The sequence below is a fragment of the Struthio camelus genome, chromosome 2 (genome assembly GCF_040807025.1).
Source record: "Struthio camelus isolate bStrCam1 chromosome 2, bStrCam1.hap1, whole genome shotgun sequence".
NCBI lineage: Eukaryota > Metazoa > Chordata > Aves > Struthioniformes > Struthionidae > Struthio > Struthio camelus.
Window position 1 is genome coordinate 65,176,457 of NC_090943.1, and position 17,442 is coordinate 65,193,898.

General features: G+C 38.7%; 1 protein-coding gene across 1 annotated transcript in view; it reads left to right on the forward strand.

Moving 5' to 3' along the window:
• Positions 1-17,442, forward strand: part of VWC2 (von Willebrand factor C domain containing 2) — a 244,191-nt gene that overhangs the window by 115,146 nt on the left and 111,603 nt on the right. The window contains exons 3-5 of the mRNA XM_068936111.1: positions 10,152-10,292; positions 12,308-12,366; positions 16,326-16,515. The gene's annotated coding sequence lies outside the window, so the exon portion shown is untranslated. The remainder of the gene's footprint in view (positions 1-10,151; positions 10,293-12,307; positions 12,367-16,325; positions 16,516-17,442) is intronic.

The following is a 17,442-nucleotide window of genomic DNA, read 5'->3' on the forward strand; positions in this document are numbered from 1 at the left end:
GGCAGAGAAGGTACTTCAAAGTATGATTCCCTCTGTTATGTTTTCTGAAATTATTTTGGCCCTTAGGATGAAACTGATAAACTGTGTATATCGTGAGGTACGTATATACTTCACAAAGTAGCAATGGTATATATTGTTCAGCACAAACTAACCAACAGTGATGCAGGGATACTGCTTTCAGGAAGAAGATAGCTTTACTTTGAATGAAAGGCAAAACTAGTCTCTTTTTGGTTGGATTACAATCAAGGAACACAATGGTGAATTTTTGGATGGACAATAACTAAAAAAAAGAAAAATCCTCAGACTCGCTTTAATTAAATTGATGGCTTTAATCATCAAACTCATCTTCTTTAAAAGTGCTGTTTTTTTTTAACAAATCAGCCTAGAAACATTCTGTGCCTTTTGTTCTTTTTGTGATAAACAGCTACCTTGATTTAAAAAAAAAAAAATCCTCCTAAATCAACCTTCCTTAGACACAAGAAAAATACGATCTCCAGGTATCAAATTCAACATCCAATTCATTTGCTTCTTATGTGGATGCACCTCTGTTCTTCCCCCCCCCTCCCCCCAAATGCTAGAATCCTGTTATAATTTACAGAGCTGTGATGGAGACATGTATCTGCTTTTTCAACTGCTAAGGTGGCTGTGTGATCAGGCTTGATATCAGCTGGACTCTTGACAGCCTGCTCTGGGGTATTCACTTCCACTGTAGGTAGACAGCACAGATTAAAGGAAAGCTACTGTATGTGAGCTGGCAATAATCAAGTTCTACATACGCCCTTAGTGAAGAAAAATGGGCTTTTAAATTCAAAGTTAGGAATGAAGAAACGAAAAGGGAATAAAAAATCCCTTGTCTTCAGTGTCAGAAATCTAAGTTTGGAATTGTTACAAACTTCATAAGGGAGAGGAAAAACATAGTTATAATTGGTAAAAACAATAGTAAATCCATGGAATTATACCATACTCTTCATCTAATGACCCTAAGCAGTTTATAATCACTAATTAATTAAGCCTTGCAGCATTTCTGCAAGGGATGTACTACTTGAATTTTACTTTTCTCAAGACATCTGAATTGTAGTCTCTTTGGGAGACCCAAAGTATAAGAGGAAAGTTCTACATGTCCGAGATATTCCAAATGATCTGAGATGCCCACGCATTTTTAATCTCTTTCCAATCCTCTCCAGTCAAAACATCTCACTGTGATGTCTGTCCCCAAGATGGAGAGGAATCAAACAAATAGGGATGTATGATGATAATGACCGCAAAATAATGGAGAAAGAAAGTGATGTAAACTGGCAGTATGAAATAATCATAGTCTCTGAGAGAGAGGCAGAAAAACATATCGATGTGGCTTAAGTAGCAGTGATGGTTTCAGTAAGGTACTATCTGATGTCCACTCAATGACTAGATTTTTTTGCTGTCAGATATATTCAAAGCATAAATATGTTTGTCAGGTTCCTCTAGTCTTTCAATAAAGCTAAATTCTGGTGCTGGTTTCTAAAATCCTGTATTAAAATTTATAGTACTTTAGGCACGATACATCTAAAAGTTTATAAAGAGATTCTCTGAGCTGCTGTCCAGCAAAACCAGGCATGTCTTTTACTTATTTAATATCTGATCTATTATCAGAATTTGATTTATGATTTTAATAGGTATAATGTTGATCAACGTTTTTTGTTCGTAGTACTAATTTGTAAAAAGTTGAACCAATGTCTCAGAGGCTGGCAGAGGAGGAAAACTTGGTAAAGTACTGATTCTCTAGTATAACGTGTACTAAACGAGAACAAGGAGACAGTATACAATTTAAATAGTGCATTGGTTAATACAGTATAGATAACAAAAGGAAGAGATAAAGCTAACTAGGAAATTGCGGCAGTGATTCTTCTCAATTTAGAAACATGACACTTGAATAGGATTTTACATCCTATTCAGGTAAGGAGAGGAAAAATATCCTTCTCAGTTTTAATAGCTTCTCCTCACCAGAACTGATTAACCAGAGGAAAGCTCACAAATTCCAAGGAAGTAGTGGAAAATCCCAAAGGAATTAAAAGTGAAAAACAATAAACAAAAGATATTAACCATTTATTAGTTTATCTGTTAACAGTCCACGAGTACATAAGTAGGCCAGCTAATCAGTCATGTTTCTTCTAGTGAGTATATATCTCAATTTTGCAATAACCCAACTATGATCTGTAGCTCTCTCGGGTTAATCTTGTGATGAACTTGCATAAAGTGATTTCAGAGCTGACTTTGTCTTTAATGAATATGTTAGCTTACAGTTTATCATTACGCTTTGCAGAGACACTTGCCTGAAACTGTGTAAATGCTAAGTTACTTTCATATAAAGTCATTTGAATGGAATTGCTGCACGTAGTCTAGCCAGTCTACTGGATAACCCCAATGTCATCCTACCTTTATTATTCTCAAATCTAGATACAATCTGTGTATGTCTAAAACAATACTAGGCTTTTGGCAGGTATTCTGCAGGCTCCCCTCTTCTCCCTTCAGTTTTAAACTAAACCCAGGCAAAGAAACCCATACACATACACTTGGAAAGGTCAAGTCTGCTCTCAGTGACAGCAGTATGCCTGAAAATAGATTTAGGCCTAAATGGTTGCTGTCTGTCAGGACAAAGAATGACAATAATTTCTCCTATTCTTTCTCTCTTTCTGTTGTTATTGCATTATAGAAAACAAGACTGGAGCAAGGAAAGTACTGCTGATGAGTGACGTTTTGATCTCGAGGACATAAATATGTTCTATTGATCTAACTAAGAAAGTACTTGAACAATAATCATAGCGAGTATGTCAGCAAGGACGATGGTCAATGCTTGCATAACATATCTTCTGCATGTATCCCTATAGCACTTTCACATAAATAGAAACAAATATGTATCACTGTAGCACCAATTTAGCCTTAAGTAGACCCCTTGTAAGCCAGCACATTACAATATGGCTATGACTCAAATAAATCACCATCATCACCAATCTGTACGGTAGATATTTAATAATTTGCTTTATGCAACTCTATTAATGGGGTTTGTGGCATAAATGTCCTTTTTGTTTTTATTATTGGTAGTTTGTAACTTTAAATATGATTTAGTTATTTACCTCTCCTTAGCTGGATGTCATCTTGCAGTATTGAGACAGATTTAGGTTATCTTAATGTCTATACTCCTCAGAAGTTTTTCTTTTAAACCAGTATATGGCCTCAGAGCACCATGCAGACAAAAACCTCAGTCATGCCTTCTGCTAGAACCTGATATCCCTTAAATGAAATCATAAACTTTGCCAGTGCTATTTCTGTTAAAAACAAAATTAAATAAAGTCAAGAGTAAACATGAAATAAAACTTTGTGAATCCTCTTTTATAGTACAAGTGAAAGAATGCTGAAGTATTGTCACAAGAAGTATTACCATAACAGTATAAGATTTTCACTGGGTCTGACATTTATGCATACAAACCTCACCAAGACTGTCAGCTAGGGAAAAAATTGTTGTGAATTCTTAAAAAATCAATGTCTATTTTCTTTTAATGTCAACTGAGATAATACATGTAATGCATCTCTAGAGGTGAATAAGAACAGGTAAAAAAAGAAAAAGAACTTTGCATTAAGTTAAAGAGTTAGAAATGTAATCTTAAACTGGGGACTGTGAAGTCAAACCCAGAGGAAAGAAGGGATGTTCTAATCTGATTTTTGATGGAGGCAAATTGATAAAGCTGCTTAGGCTGCAGCAGAACTATACGAAAGGAGAGCAATAAGTAATGTAATGATATAGTGGCATACCAGGTTTGCTATATGAGCTCTTTCTATGCAAGATTTTCATATGGATTTTCTCTATTGGTTTGTATTTTTCAGAGAAATATAAAAAACTATAAATGACTGTGCTACTGTTCTATTATTGTTATTTATTTTATTATTTGCATTATGGTAGTATCAGCAAGCTTTCGCTGGACTGGGACACCATGGGTTTCAGGCACTGTAGAAACCTGAACTGACCGTCTTCATTCCTGAGAGCTGAACAGAAAGAACTGTAGTGGGTTGTAGGAAAGTGGATTGTTTATGATATGAACAGAGTGAAAAGTATGATTTCCTGCAGATCTCACACAAATTTAATGATGTTTGATAGTTACTGTTATACTGTCAGCTGAGACCAAAGGAAAAGGGGCAATGAAGGGGAGTGGAGGAGGATTTGAAGAAAAAAGACCCTGAAGGGGAGAATTGGAATGAGATTGTCAACATAGCAAAGAATATCCAGAGTAAGAAATGGATCTTGGGAATATAAAATGGATATTGCTGTCACTGTCCAGGCCTTGCTATTGCTATCCAGCCTGTACTCACTTCTCTCTGAAGCTCTGACTGTGTCAGGGAGCGAGCGGCAAGGGCCGGTGGCTCCACGAGGAAAGGTGAGCCAGGCACAGCGTGCGGCAATAAGGCAGGCAGGAGCAGTGGCCTCGCGGACAAGGAGCCAGGATGTGGAGTGACAAGTCCGGGTCAGGGTCAGATACCAACCACCCAGTGACCATCCAGTAAGTCAGAAGAGGCAGGTCCGAGGCCAAGGCAGGAAGCCAAGCCAGCAGGTCCTGGTCCAGACTTGCTGCGGTAGCAGAACAGGCGCAGGCATAGCTGCTGCACAGCTGCAAGGTAGCGCAGGTGGTAAAGCCTCAGCCTACAAGCAGTTCCCAAGGGAAAGGAAGAGCAGGCACTCCTTCTATCTTTCTTCACAACAGCTCTTACCAGCGACGGAGCTAACTTTGGACTCAGCCAGCTAAAATCTTTAGCTTATCCGACTAAACTCCTAGAAGGCGGACGTGCTCCAGACCTTGACATACCGGCAGCTTCTAGAAATTTTTCTGGACCTGTGACCTCTCTTCCACACTCTTTTTGAGGTAGCCTCTATAGAAAAGCAGATCACACTGTTGGAAAGGGGGTTCTTGGATTTTATTTCTGATTCACAGAGAACAGCACAGCTGGTAATATCAGGGTTGCGAATACAGATTTCTGATGACTACCTGTTTATGATTAATGCTTGGTACCTACCTCTTGTTGATTCATCTGTAGGTTTCAAAACGCACGGCAGACAGGATGCAAGAGTATCTCAGTTTGCCGGCAGCAGGGGCAAGCAGGGCAGCTGCCTGGATGCTACTGTGCCACTGTGCATTGACCCAAAATGTGCACATGTGAATGCATGGTACTTGTCTGTGTCCTGGGGTCACAGTCTGGGGCTTTGCTCAGTAACGAGGGTTATAAAATGCTTTTAAAAAGGCCTTTTGAAAGACCTAACTTCAAAAAGTAAGAGAGAAGTCTCCCAGTCACGGAGGGTTTGTCTCCCAGTCTAAATGGGAGGTTGGTGCAGAAAGCTCAGGGGAAAAGGATGAGTCCTGTTTAAACAATGGGACAACAGTGTGCTTCGGGTATCATGTGTTAAGCAAACGAACAAAGCTGGCTGGAGCCTGGCATAAATTTAGGTGTTTCTAGTACATCCACATTATTGTTTGGTTCTCCTCTGTACGCAACCGTGAGAATATTCTTTTGATTTTATTTTCACCAAACCTACGCGAGCTTCCATAGGGACTTCTGCAGAGCCTGAGTGACCCCAGGAGTTCCTATTTTTCAGTCTTTGGGCTTTCTACCTGATGGCTCCACTATGGCATGATGCTGGGAAGTTAAGATGGTTGTAGCTCCAATATTAACATGGCTTGGTGCTGCACATACTGAGTGCAAGACAGGGAGGAACTGAAGTTCACCCAACGTCATGGCAAGATTCAGGATCTAGGGAGAAAAAGGACAGATTCATGAAATTGCCAAAATGGCATTTTCTCACCTAGCTGCTGGAAAACCATAACAGTTTTTGATCAAACTCTGCTGGAGCTGTGAATAACAGATAAAGATAAAATTTGAAGAAGGTGTACTGTGATAAAGTTACAAGCAATTGAAAGAAAGATAATAATGGAAAGTGTTGGCCCTTTAATATATCTATTGTTTCCAGCTCAGACATGCTCTACAAACATGGAGAAACATATCAAGGCGCTCAGCTGCGGTGTCCATGTAGCTTTCTTGCAATTTCTCTGAGCTGTAATTGAGACAACGTAGAACTGCATTAGTTTCCAATGTGTCACATATCTGATGTCACAAAAATATTATCTTTACTCAGCAAAATGTACTTTGCTTTGGAAAATCAGTTCATTGAACCAGATGACCTGCTGCTGACAGAACTAGATGGAAAATGGTTTGATGTACACAGTATCTAGTTCTTTTTCAAAAATACATGGGAGCTCACTTACTTCTAATGCTAAATCAGATCTAAATATTTCCCATTCACAATAACAATTGAAATAAAGAACAGAAAATATAAAGCTTTGGCTTTTGCCAGTTTTCATAATTTAATGTAAAATCCTATATTGCTTTCTTTACTAAAATAGAAAATACTGAAATGATGTGCATTACAACATCATGGATATGACAGCAAGCCATGAAACCTTTCATTGACCTAAACAAAGGCAAGTTATTTGGTATGGGTATTCCTTAAGTACAGTATTACTTGCTCAAAATTGCACAGAGCCTGAAAAGCAATTTCATAGAAACTTAAAGAAGGAAAGAATTTTTAATTATAATTATGAAACCATGCCTCAGAAGAGGATCAGTTCCCCAAGCTGCATATTATAAAAAGTAAATATAGGGAAGGTATGTCTGATTTTATTTTTTATTTGAGATTGTGTATTAAATGGTAGATGATACTGTTTCTTTAAAGTGTATCTGGCAGTAGGAGGTCATATTTTTGTGGTTTCCTTTATAACCCTATATTTGTGGTAAAGCTTGCCATAGCTGATAAGAAGGAACATTAATAGTACCTCAGCACCTAAAAATAAATTTGGCCATGTTGTATGGAGCAGCATGTTTCAAAGGGGAGAAATAGGAATCTATTTTTAGTCCAGGTATACTGCTAAGAAATGCACCTTTCCTCCCATGGTAAGAACTTACTGTACTTTCACACCTCAATGGCCTATTAGTAAAACATGTCAAGTAGAAAATCCGGTGAGATTCAGCCAAGTGTATTAAAAACTTGAAAGTCACACATTGAAAATTGCAAATGTTCAATTAGTTAAGTCCAATTCCTCCCCGATTAGTACAAATACTGCAGCTCTTCCTTCTCATGCTTTGGTCAAATCCCTCGTGTGCAGTATAAATCACTTTTTTGTTTATATCTCATCTTGTTTATCATATAAAAAAATCATTCATTCAAATTCTACTTACTTAGCAAGTTAAGTTTCCAACAGCATTCTCAAGATTATATGCTGCTCAAGCTAAGCTTTCAAAAATAATATAATATCTGATGTGGGTTTCACATAGAAGTTTTTTCCACTATTAGGAATAATATTGTGCCCACAGAATAAATTAGGCAGTTAGTCTTACCATAGGAAGAAAAAGCAGTAACATGTCTAATACTTTTCAACAGCCTCTTTTTCAATTGCTTGTAATGTGCTTAGTCACTATCTGAAATGAAAATTTGTTATAACTGCATCAAGTTGAATTTTTTTTTTATTGTTTCATTGAAGGCAGTTTAGCCATCATGACATGTAAGTTTAGAGGAATGTAGTTCTGTCAATTAAGATTTCTTCAGCTCTTTCTTTGGAGAAGAGAAGCAATTGCATGCTTTGGAAGTGATGTTTTTGAAGCTGGTACAAGCATAATCCTAGAGGCAGGGTGGTAAGATAATAGGAAAATCAAGTCAAGTTTGATCAAGTTGCACTTCTAGGAAAATTCATCCATTTAGACAAGTTCAGTGCTTGGCTAAGTGTTCTTGCTAAAATATTTAAATATCCTAAGTTTTCTTTGTGCCTACCCACAAGTCAGCCAATCTGAATGATTGTGCCTATCCTAAAAATTAAAACAGTACCAGAGTACATAGCTGAGCACTGACACGCAAGCAGCTGTGTGCCCCTGACAACTCAAACTTTCCCAAGCAGTTCCTAGGAATGGTTCAGAGCGAGTCAGAGCTACTCTGACTACAACTACTCTGTAGCTGTAGATTGCACCAAGGTCTCCCTGAAGCCTTTTCTTCTCCAGGCTGCACAAACCCAGGTTCCCCAGCCTCCCCTCATGTGTCCTGTGCTCCAGCCCCCTACTCATCTCATGGGCCCTTTGCTGGGCTCTCTCTAGGAAGTCACTGCCTTCAGTGCAATAACTTAGGAACCCAAAATGGACACAGTCCTCCTGGCATGGTCTCATGAGTGCCAAGCAGAGGAGAGAAGAATGACTCCCTTCAAGTTGCTTGCCACACTGTAAAGCCACGCTGTTTGTGATTATCCTCCATCACTGCAAGGGCACACTGTTAACTCCTGTTCAGCTGTTCGCTACATTGTGTACACCCAAAGGACTCTTTTGGCAGAGTTGCTCCCCAGCCCATCTAACTGCAGAAGGTTGCTCCATCCCAGGTGCAAAACCTTGCTCTTGTCTTTGTTAAATTTCATGAGATTTCTGCTAGCCCATTTCTCCAGGCTGTGAAAGCCTCTTTGAACAGCAGCCCTTCCCTGCCAGGTATTCACCACTGCTCAATTTGGGGTCACCCACAAACTTGCTGAGGGTCATCAGCAATAACATTAACCATTATTGGTCCTTGTGTTGACCCATGAAGGACACCACTAGTAAACACCCATCAGCTGGACTTTGTACTGCTGATCACAACTCTTGATGCCTGGCAGTCCAACCAGCATTCAACCCACCTTGTACTCCACTTCCCCACTCCATGTCTTATCCATTTCTCTTGCAAAAGTCAAGGTAAACAACATCCACTGCTTTTCCCTTGTCCACCAATTCAGTCTCACAAGTGCCAAGCCGAGTGCCAATCATTTCCCTTGATTTGTTGCCTACACTCTTGCCTATGCTGTCCAGCATGTGGTTGGCCTTCTTCCCGGTAAAGGAGCACTGTTGTTAAACTTGTCTTGTTTTACAAAGATGCGTTCTAGCCAGTCAGCTTCCTATTGGTATTTTGTTGCTTGGACCCATATCAGGAAGCATTGCTCTGGTGCAGCTTAAAATAGATACCCTTTTTGAGTTACTTAACTGTTCTGGTTGTTTGGCCAAAGGAATACCGTCTCGTGGTCCGTGACCTCGGGCTTCAATTTAGGTCTCCCAACCCACTTAAGAATTGGCCTCATTTGACCCAGGACTGTGGGAGGAAGTGAGGATGGTGAAGAGAACTGTACTCTTGGGAGCCTCTGTTCATTATCATCACTCGATCATCTAGCCTCATAGCAGAAGCCAGGCCAGGGCAAAGCTCTGGTGAGTATCCATTCACCAGAAATGTCAGGGTTGGCTACTGGGTGACAATGGGCAGCATATCCAGAGAGAGTCGGCTTGGGAGGACAGTGGATGACTCTGCCTTCATCTTATATGACAGTCTCCTATTGACCATACATAAGAAAAATGTAGCCACAGAGGAGTAGTTCTGCATAGCAACCAGCTATGTTACATCTCAAGGTGTCAGCCTAAGACCATCTATGGCACAGTTGAGGTAAACATAGTCAGATGTACAAGTCCACCAAACAGGAGTGATCCTTGCAGACATCTATGTATGGCTAGCCCTGAAAATCTACACTGATCCTTCCCTCCCCAACCAAAGCAGTTGCTTCTGCTTTCAGAATGATCCCACAGCCACTCCAAAAAAACCCTGGCCTTTCCAGAATACCAGAAGCAAGAAGCACAACTGGCAGAACCAAGTTTTCCTGGATTTGCAGGACATAATCCATTTGAAGAAATTACTGTAGAAAACTACCCACTTCTTCCACTCATAAAATTGCAATAGGTCCCAGCCCAAACTCTTTGCAGCTGAGAAGTCTAGCCCCAAAAAAGTAACTTCCTCTGCCTGCTCTCTTACTGGATGCATGCATTCCCTCACCTTCAGTTTCTGTTCTGTTTGGCATCTGTCCCTGTTCACCATAGCTCTGTTAGGGTTTTGGGGAGTCTGTGTTTGCACATTAAGCAGAGGGTCTGTGCCTCATATGGCATTTAGGGGCACCTCTCATGTCCTCAGGTAGGGTAGGTTCAGGGTCCAGAAATGGAGATGTGAATCTGAGTGTGAGCTCTTCCATTAATCACCATCTAGACTCCACTCAATACCCTCACTTTCTAATGAATCATTGTTTTTGCAGCCTTTTAAAGAAGAAGAGCAGCCCTCTTAATGGCCTGAACAGATATCTGGCAAGAATAACTGAAGTGGGAATTGCAGGAATTCTGAAACGCCCTGAGGTGTGTCAGCAGCAGCTGCAAGCAAGGGTGCTGAGGCTCAATAGGTAAGATGATGTGTCCTGAATGGGACAAGCAAGAAAGGAATATGTATGCTAGAGATGCATACAAAGCAGATGTCATAGTCTATGACAATTAATTTGGAGTTACAAGGCCACTTGTTTCAGGGAGTAATGAGTTTACCAGCCTAGATGTGAGTTGTTAGCTGTGCTTTGCCAATTGACCTCAAGAATAAAGAATGGTTCTGCACATGGTTATGTACTAGCGTAAATGTAGCAGGTGTGTTCTCATACTCAGCAGCTTTTCTGTATGAAAACTCTGGTTCAGGGCATATAACAGCAAAAAACACTTTTTTTTTTTTTTCACCTATGGCAATTGTACTTGGTTGCAAGCCTTAAGGAGAACCTGTTAGTCTCAACTTGTCTTCAGTAACCATCCTTTACTTTGTGCAGGAGGAGTAGGTCCTCCTACTAAGCAACACCTCACAAAGCTACCTTATAAATGAAATAAGAACATTATTTATACGTTTGAAAGGAGGTTGGAAATTAATAAGGAAAGTAAGAAATTAGTACGTTGTACAAAATTATCATTTCCAGCTTAGAGAATTAAGATCTGACATAGCTTCAGTGTCTTTTGGAAAGAATGGACCACAGTTTGGCTGGCTCTGGACCACACAGCTCATACTGTCCAGAAAGGCAATGTATCTGCTTCCCAGTGTTTTTCTGCTCTTTAATCAGTAGTTTGTACACCATTAGGAACGAGTGGCATGTCCCCTCAACTGGCTAGTACTGGTAATATTGGGCACTGGATAATACTATGCTTACTATGTATTTGAATGTGATCTGTGCTCTAAGCATTAGGGGTTTGTACTCCCACCTACTGATAATAATTTGGGAGTTAGGAACACAGGACAAAAGAGATTTCCAAGTTCAGTGAATCCAGTATCCTGCTGCTTCTGGCAACCGTATTTCCCTGAGGTACTGTTTATATCCATTAAAAGGGTCAATCTCTTTTTGAAACGTGTTGGTTTTACTCATTTCCTGTGGCAATAAGTTCCACAGTTTACAGTTAATGATTAGAAAACTAACTCCTAGAATCAATTTTTCATCCACAGCTTTTTAATATCATTTTATGTTGGGTTTGGTTTTTTTTTTTTGCTTTTGTATTTGCATTGTGAGACAGGGAGAAGGGAAATTTCTACTCTTTTCTCTCCACGCTTTTTTTATTTGATATATTTTTATCATGTCCTTTTCTTCTGTTCCTGAAGTGATCAACCAAAATTTCTCAATCTCTTTTCATGTGCAAACACTTCCAGTACACTGATCATACTTTTCAGCCCCCTAAAAACTACTCTAAGTTCTGCAATGTCCTTTTTGAGATAGGTGATCAGAACTACACATTCCAAAAGAGGTCATATCATTAATTATAGAGAGGCATTATATGCCGGTGTTAATTACCCTATTAGTCTTCATGTAACCTAACTTCTTGTTAGCCTCCCAGCTGCAGCTGCATATCAAGCAATCTATAGCGATTTCCAGGTCTGCTGTAGGAGTTGCTTCCATAAATTTAGAAGCCTCTGAGATGCCAGAGAAGCTTGAACTTTCCCTCCCAATGTGAAATGCAAAATTTATGATGTTGATGAGTAAACTACTTGAAAGAGGGCTCTCCAAAGTTTCTCCCAACCCCTCTGACCTTTCCTAACTTAAATGATTTAGTAGTGTTATCTGCAAATTTTAATAAGTAGGTTCACTGCTATCCTACAATTCTTTCCACACTAATGATATATATTAAATAATAAAAGTCTAAGTGTGAAAAAGTGTCTGCTGTGATTTATTTTTTTTGACTGTCTGTGTAATTTTGCTCTTCAGCCTTCTCTTTTATGACAGTGTTGTTCTCATCTCATGATTATTTTGTTTATTGTATAGAATCTTATTTAGGACATTATCAAAGGCTTTTTAGAGGTTTTATTAAATTATGTTAACCAATTCTCCTTCACCCATCCCTTTACATGTATGTTCAAAGAACTAAAAAAAGATTAATGAAACATGATTTTCCTTTGCAGAAACTATGCTGGTTATACTCTGTCACATGATTTTCCAGATGCTTTGGCATTCTTCTTTGGTAAGTGTCATTTCAACTAATTTGCTAGATACAGATGTAGGCCTTAACTCTCCAAAAATCCGTAGGAGCTTTTTAAAGAGTAAAATTCTTACTGTGAACTGGGTCAGTTCTAAGAATCAGAATCAGTTCTAAGAATCAAAGAATTCTACTGAAAATAGCTCTACCAACGTAACAAAATTTAGCTTTTCCTACAGAGTAGCATTGATATGTCTTTATTTCACAATATAATAAGACTAATTAACTTAGAGAGAGTACAGTGACAGTAAGGCTATTCTGCTCCCACTAGTTTAGCTAGCTCAGGTCTCATTCTCCCTGGCACTGTTTGGAATAGTCATACCCTGAGATCTCCATTGCTTCCAATGCTGTTATTTTTGTGTGAAGGGGAAAATATGGACACGCAATTCATCTTCTTGAAAATTGTAGCTACCTTGTGGTTGGATCATAGCAGGGGTCCATCTAGCACAACAGCTGTGACCATGGTCAATTGAAGATACCTAAGAGACAGTATAAAAACAGGACAAGCATCCCCTGCTACTGCCCCAAAATACCCTGCAGCCCTCAACATTTTGAATTTAGGGATTTCTTTTGCTAGATGCAATAATTATTTATTTAATGACCCTTGATGGATTTCTTTCTATAAGTGTTGTTCAATCAATCTATATAACTTTTAGCCTCCACATCATCCTTACTACCTTGAGATTCAGTGAGTAACAAACTCTACTTGCTGTACGAGGGACTCAGATGCATGGAGCATATGATGTTTTCAAGCATCAGTTCAGCTGAGGTAACTATCAATGGCTGACCCTATACACACCACTAGACTGCCCCAATAGTGAAACATTCTGCCTTTAACATGGATGAAGGATGTCTATTGTCAACAGCTCCTGTAGGTCCGTTGATGTATGGTGACTTCTTACACCACTCCGTCTTGACTTTGTTCCTAACACCTATCTGGCTAGCTTAAACCACTGTAAGAGTTTCTATTTTGTGTATTTGAACCATTTGACTTATGTTTTAAATGGTTTAGTGAAAGAAGTATAGCTTTCTTCTAGCACAGGAAAGGCTTTAGGATTTACACTGGAATTCTTCCCTGTCGGAGGAGTTGCATCTGCTGCTGTTAATGACTTTTGTGCGCTTGGCATCACAGCAGAATCAGTCTATTAGGCAACAAGGCTCCTGCAGAATAAATAATATTACAAGATTCCATGATTTCACCACCATTAGAATCAATATATATGCACAGAGGTGCTTAAACTCTTTTTAGCATCAGTGTGCCTATATTTCTCCTGCCTGGTATGATTCCAGAGGTGATTAGTCTATAACACAGGCTGCCTCAGGTAACGATTTTAGCTAAGAAGGCAGAAGTGTCTAACACATTTACAAATAAACCCTTTTAGGAATGGAGAAAGAATGAAGGAGCTCAAAGTCCAATGTTATACTGTAATAACCTCCTGTATAATTTCATGGCAAAGAAATTTTCCAATTTTACGACTCACGTTGCCCTCAATTAGTATGTCAAACTTTCATTGGCACTTTTGGAGGTATGAAGAATATCACCTTTCAGGTATTAATAAGCACTTTTCATTTGTGCAATGAATTTGTGCCTTTGCTTGGCATCAAAGTTCTGTTAACGGAGTCTCTCTTGCTCTTACCTCTTAAGTAGGCAATCAAATAATATAGTTCTAGATTTTCTGAAACTATCTGAAGTCCATGGATTTCTGCTTGATTGAGTACTAGAACATCAGAATAAGGTATTATGTAAAAGAAGTCATATTCTAAGTTAATGTTTCTAAAAACTGTCCTGATTTTTGATGAAGAAAGTAACAAATAAAAGCAAACATTTAGTTTAAAATATATGGTCTCATACTAAATACTGGTAGTTTATACATAAAATAGAGAAAAAGGTTTTTATTTGACCTAGGCTCAGGTTTCTTCAGAAAAATGTTTTACTTTTATGCTAAAAGAATGCATGTTCTTGAGGCGACCGTATTAAGTTCCATTCCCATGTTTCCACAGAAATTCCAATTTTTTTGCAAGAATGAACACGTTACTGGAAAGAATTGTTAAGGTTCTTTATCCCTCTAATTATAGGCCAGTTCTTGATTTACTAATAGTTTTCTATTATACTTAATCCATCACGTACATAGGAATCAGTTGAGCCGTACTATGACAGATTTTGTTGTACGCTGGAGGATTAGAGCATTGACTACAACCCTGCTGAAGTCTAGTCCTAGTGAAATACCAAAAAGAGGGTCCCCAATTCATTAAGTAAAAAAGCTAGTTTATTCACTGTGTCATGCCTCCAAATACTGCAGTTGCCCTAGTAGTCCATCCTCCGTGAGTGACCCAGATGTCCTCCCTTCTTGTTCGAAGATCCTTTTGTCCAGTCCAGAGGCTAGAACATTATTCTGGCATGCACTAGAGGGGTGCTACAGACCTGAAGGCAAATCATTTCACTTCTTTTTCCCTCCAGTTTGAAATCTACAAATTGGCAAGGCTGCTGCTTAAGACATCTTTCCTTGTGAATTGCTGTAAGGTAGCTATATGTAAAGATTCACAGAAAAATTAAACAGTAGTTATCATTGTAGACAGCTCGAGTTGAAAGGAACTCTACGCTTCACAGCACCAGTTAAAGAAAGCAGACTTGGTAAGATGGATAACGAGCAGGATATGAAGCACACAAGTATCATATTGGAAATCAATGGAACGTTCTCTGCAGATTCGATCCCCAAAAGGATGAAGAAATAGTGAGCGTTCAGAAACAAACGGTGTGAATTATTAGGTGTATGGCATATGGAAAGCTGTTTCATGAAGAGAGATTTTGAGATCAAAATTGAGTAATTTGGGAAGATGATTCATACAGGTTACCTTTTTAATTATATAAAGGAAGAGGTATATAGATGTATACGTATACGCTCACACACAATCTGTAATTCCACGGCAGCAGGAGAGGCAGGTGTGTGCCAGTAAGTTGAAAATAACTTTTTCTTAGAATTTCCACTTATCCAACGAACTCTTTGTCTTTGTTTCTTCCTGTCATTTTACATGTGGTATCTGGAGGAGGTAGTCATGAGAGGTTGTGGGCTTGCTAAGAATTTATGTTCAAGTTCCGGTACCTATAAAGAGATGTGCATTGTCTGAGGTGCACATTAACTATGTGAAAATACGATTACTTTTTGAACTCATTGTCACAAGGTAACTGGGGTTAGAAGCTTAACAGGGTACTAAGTAAGGTCATCCGTGATGTTATTCTCATTCTGAATGGATGCTTAAACTGATAAAAGAATATATGTTTCAGAATCACATTCAGAATTTTATTCCTTTAAATTGGAGGACGAGCTCATACATTTCAGAGAAATATTTGCAAAGGCAGACACATTTTTTTTCTCCAAAGTAGATTTCTCTGTAACTGATTACTAAATTTCAGAATCTTCCCCTGAAATATCAGGTACATTTTACTATCAGAGATTTGTCACTGCGTTGTGAATATGCCTTCTCTGCTCTGTTGCACTCATTCCTGGGTTAGCACAACTATCATTGGATTTTTATAGAAAGAAGTTTTTCATGTACTTTACCATTTCACTTAATTTTTTACTGCAAAAATCAGTTTAAAAATATAACTATAAATTTTACATAACATGAAAAACATCTTATCTCAATAAAAGATGCAGAGTGGTTTAGCAGAACAATAAAATGAAAATGTAGTTTTTTCAGCATACTCAAAAGCAAATTTTAGAAATCCTTTTCCTGTTTTGTTTTAGCTTAGCTTTTCTCAAATATAAGAATCTTTCTGGCTCAAATTCATCTCTGCAGCCTCTCCTACTAATCCCACATTCTCCTCCTGACCTGTGGCACATTTATATTTATATAAAACAAATGCCTTGTTTGCAGTGCACAAAGACAAGAACATATCCTGGGGCATTTCTCCTATATTAATTATAGCACTATTTGATTTCCAGGAACAAATGTTTTGGACACCCGCCTGTGGAAAGCCACACTGTTGAAAGAAATTCTATTGAAAATACTTCTTATTAAATAATTCAGATGGATTCGTATCTGACAGAAAATAGAACAGCGGATGAAGAGAAGGGATTTATACATAATTGTCATGAAGAAGAAAGATGGAAGTAAGGAAGCCAAACAGTTAAGGTATCTTTAGTGACATCACAGGAGATGGATATAAAACATGTATACATGGATATAAAACAATCAAACATACACACACACACACTTCCACTTGTTTTATTCTGTGGGTATTGTTTATTATCTTGTAAAAAAAAAAAACCCTGCAAAGGTAATGCAATATACTAACCTATCTTCTGGTCTATAAATGTGTCCTATGGCTTGGTTATATGCTAAAAATTTTCCAGAGCAGCTTCCCATTTTTATATTTGTCTCAGATTTTCAGTATCCTATTTGTATCTGATTTCAAAAAAAAAAAAAACTGATTATTCTTATCTCTCAGAAAGGAAACTGAAAGCTGCAGAATCTCAGAGGCAGACAGGAAGCATGCTTTTATGAGGGCTCACACACAGGTTGTTAAGAGAAGAGCCTCTTGCCCCACTCTATCAGGGTATTTGAGGGGGGCATGCAAGAACCATTCGTTTATCACTTGGTACCTGGGAGCTATGGATGATGTGGCGTAGTTAGACATGAGAAAGATTCAGATCCACAACTGCTAGTAAAGTGTTGAATAAATTAATCTTCCTGAATCTAATCACCAGGTCTACTAGGAAATGTTATCCCTTATAAAGTGTTTTCCATTACAACAACCACTAAGATATTCCCCTGCTTTGATACTACACTGTCTCTTCAAACAGTTAGTAGTCTCCCTGTCTGTGAGCAATTTGCAGTTTTCAGTACAAAAACCATCAAATCCTTTTAAACTCTGTCTTCACTGCTGTGTGAGCTCTGACATTGTATACAGGAAAATGGCATCATCCCGCCTTGTGAGCGCAGCTCCGAAATGCAGTCTGCTCCAGCAAATGCAGACTGCAGCGCGAAAGGATTACCAACAGTGAACCACAGGTTCTCCCCAAAGAGCCCGAGTGCTTTATGCTCCACTCATGGCTGTAC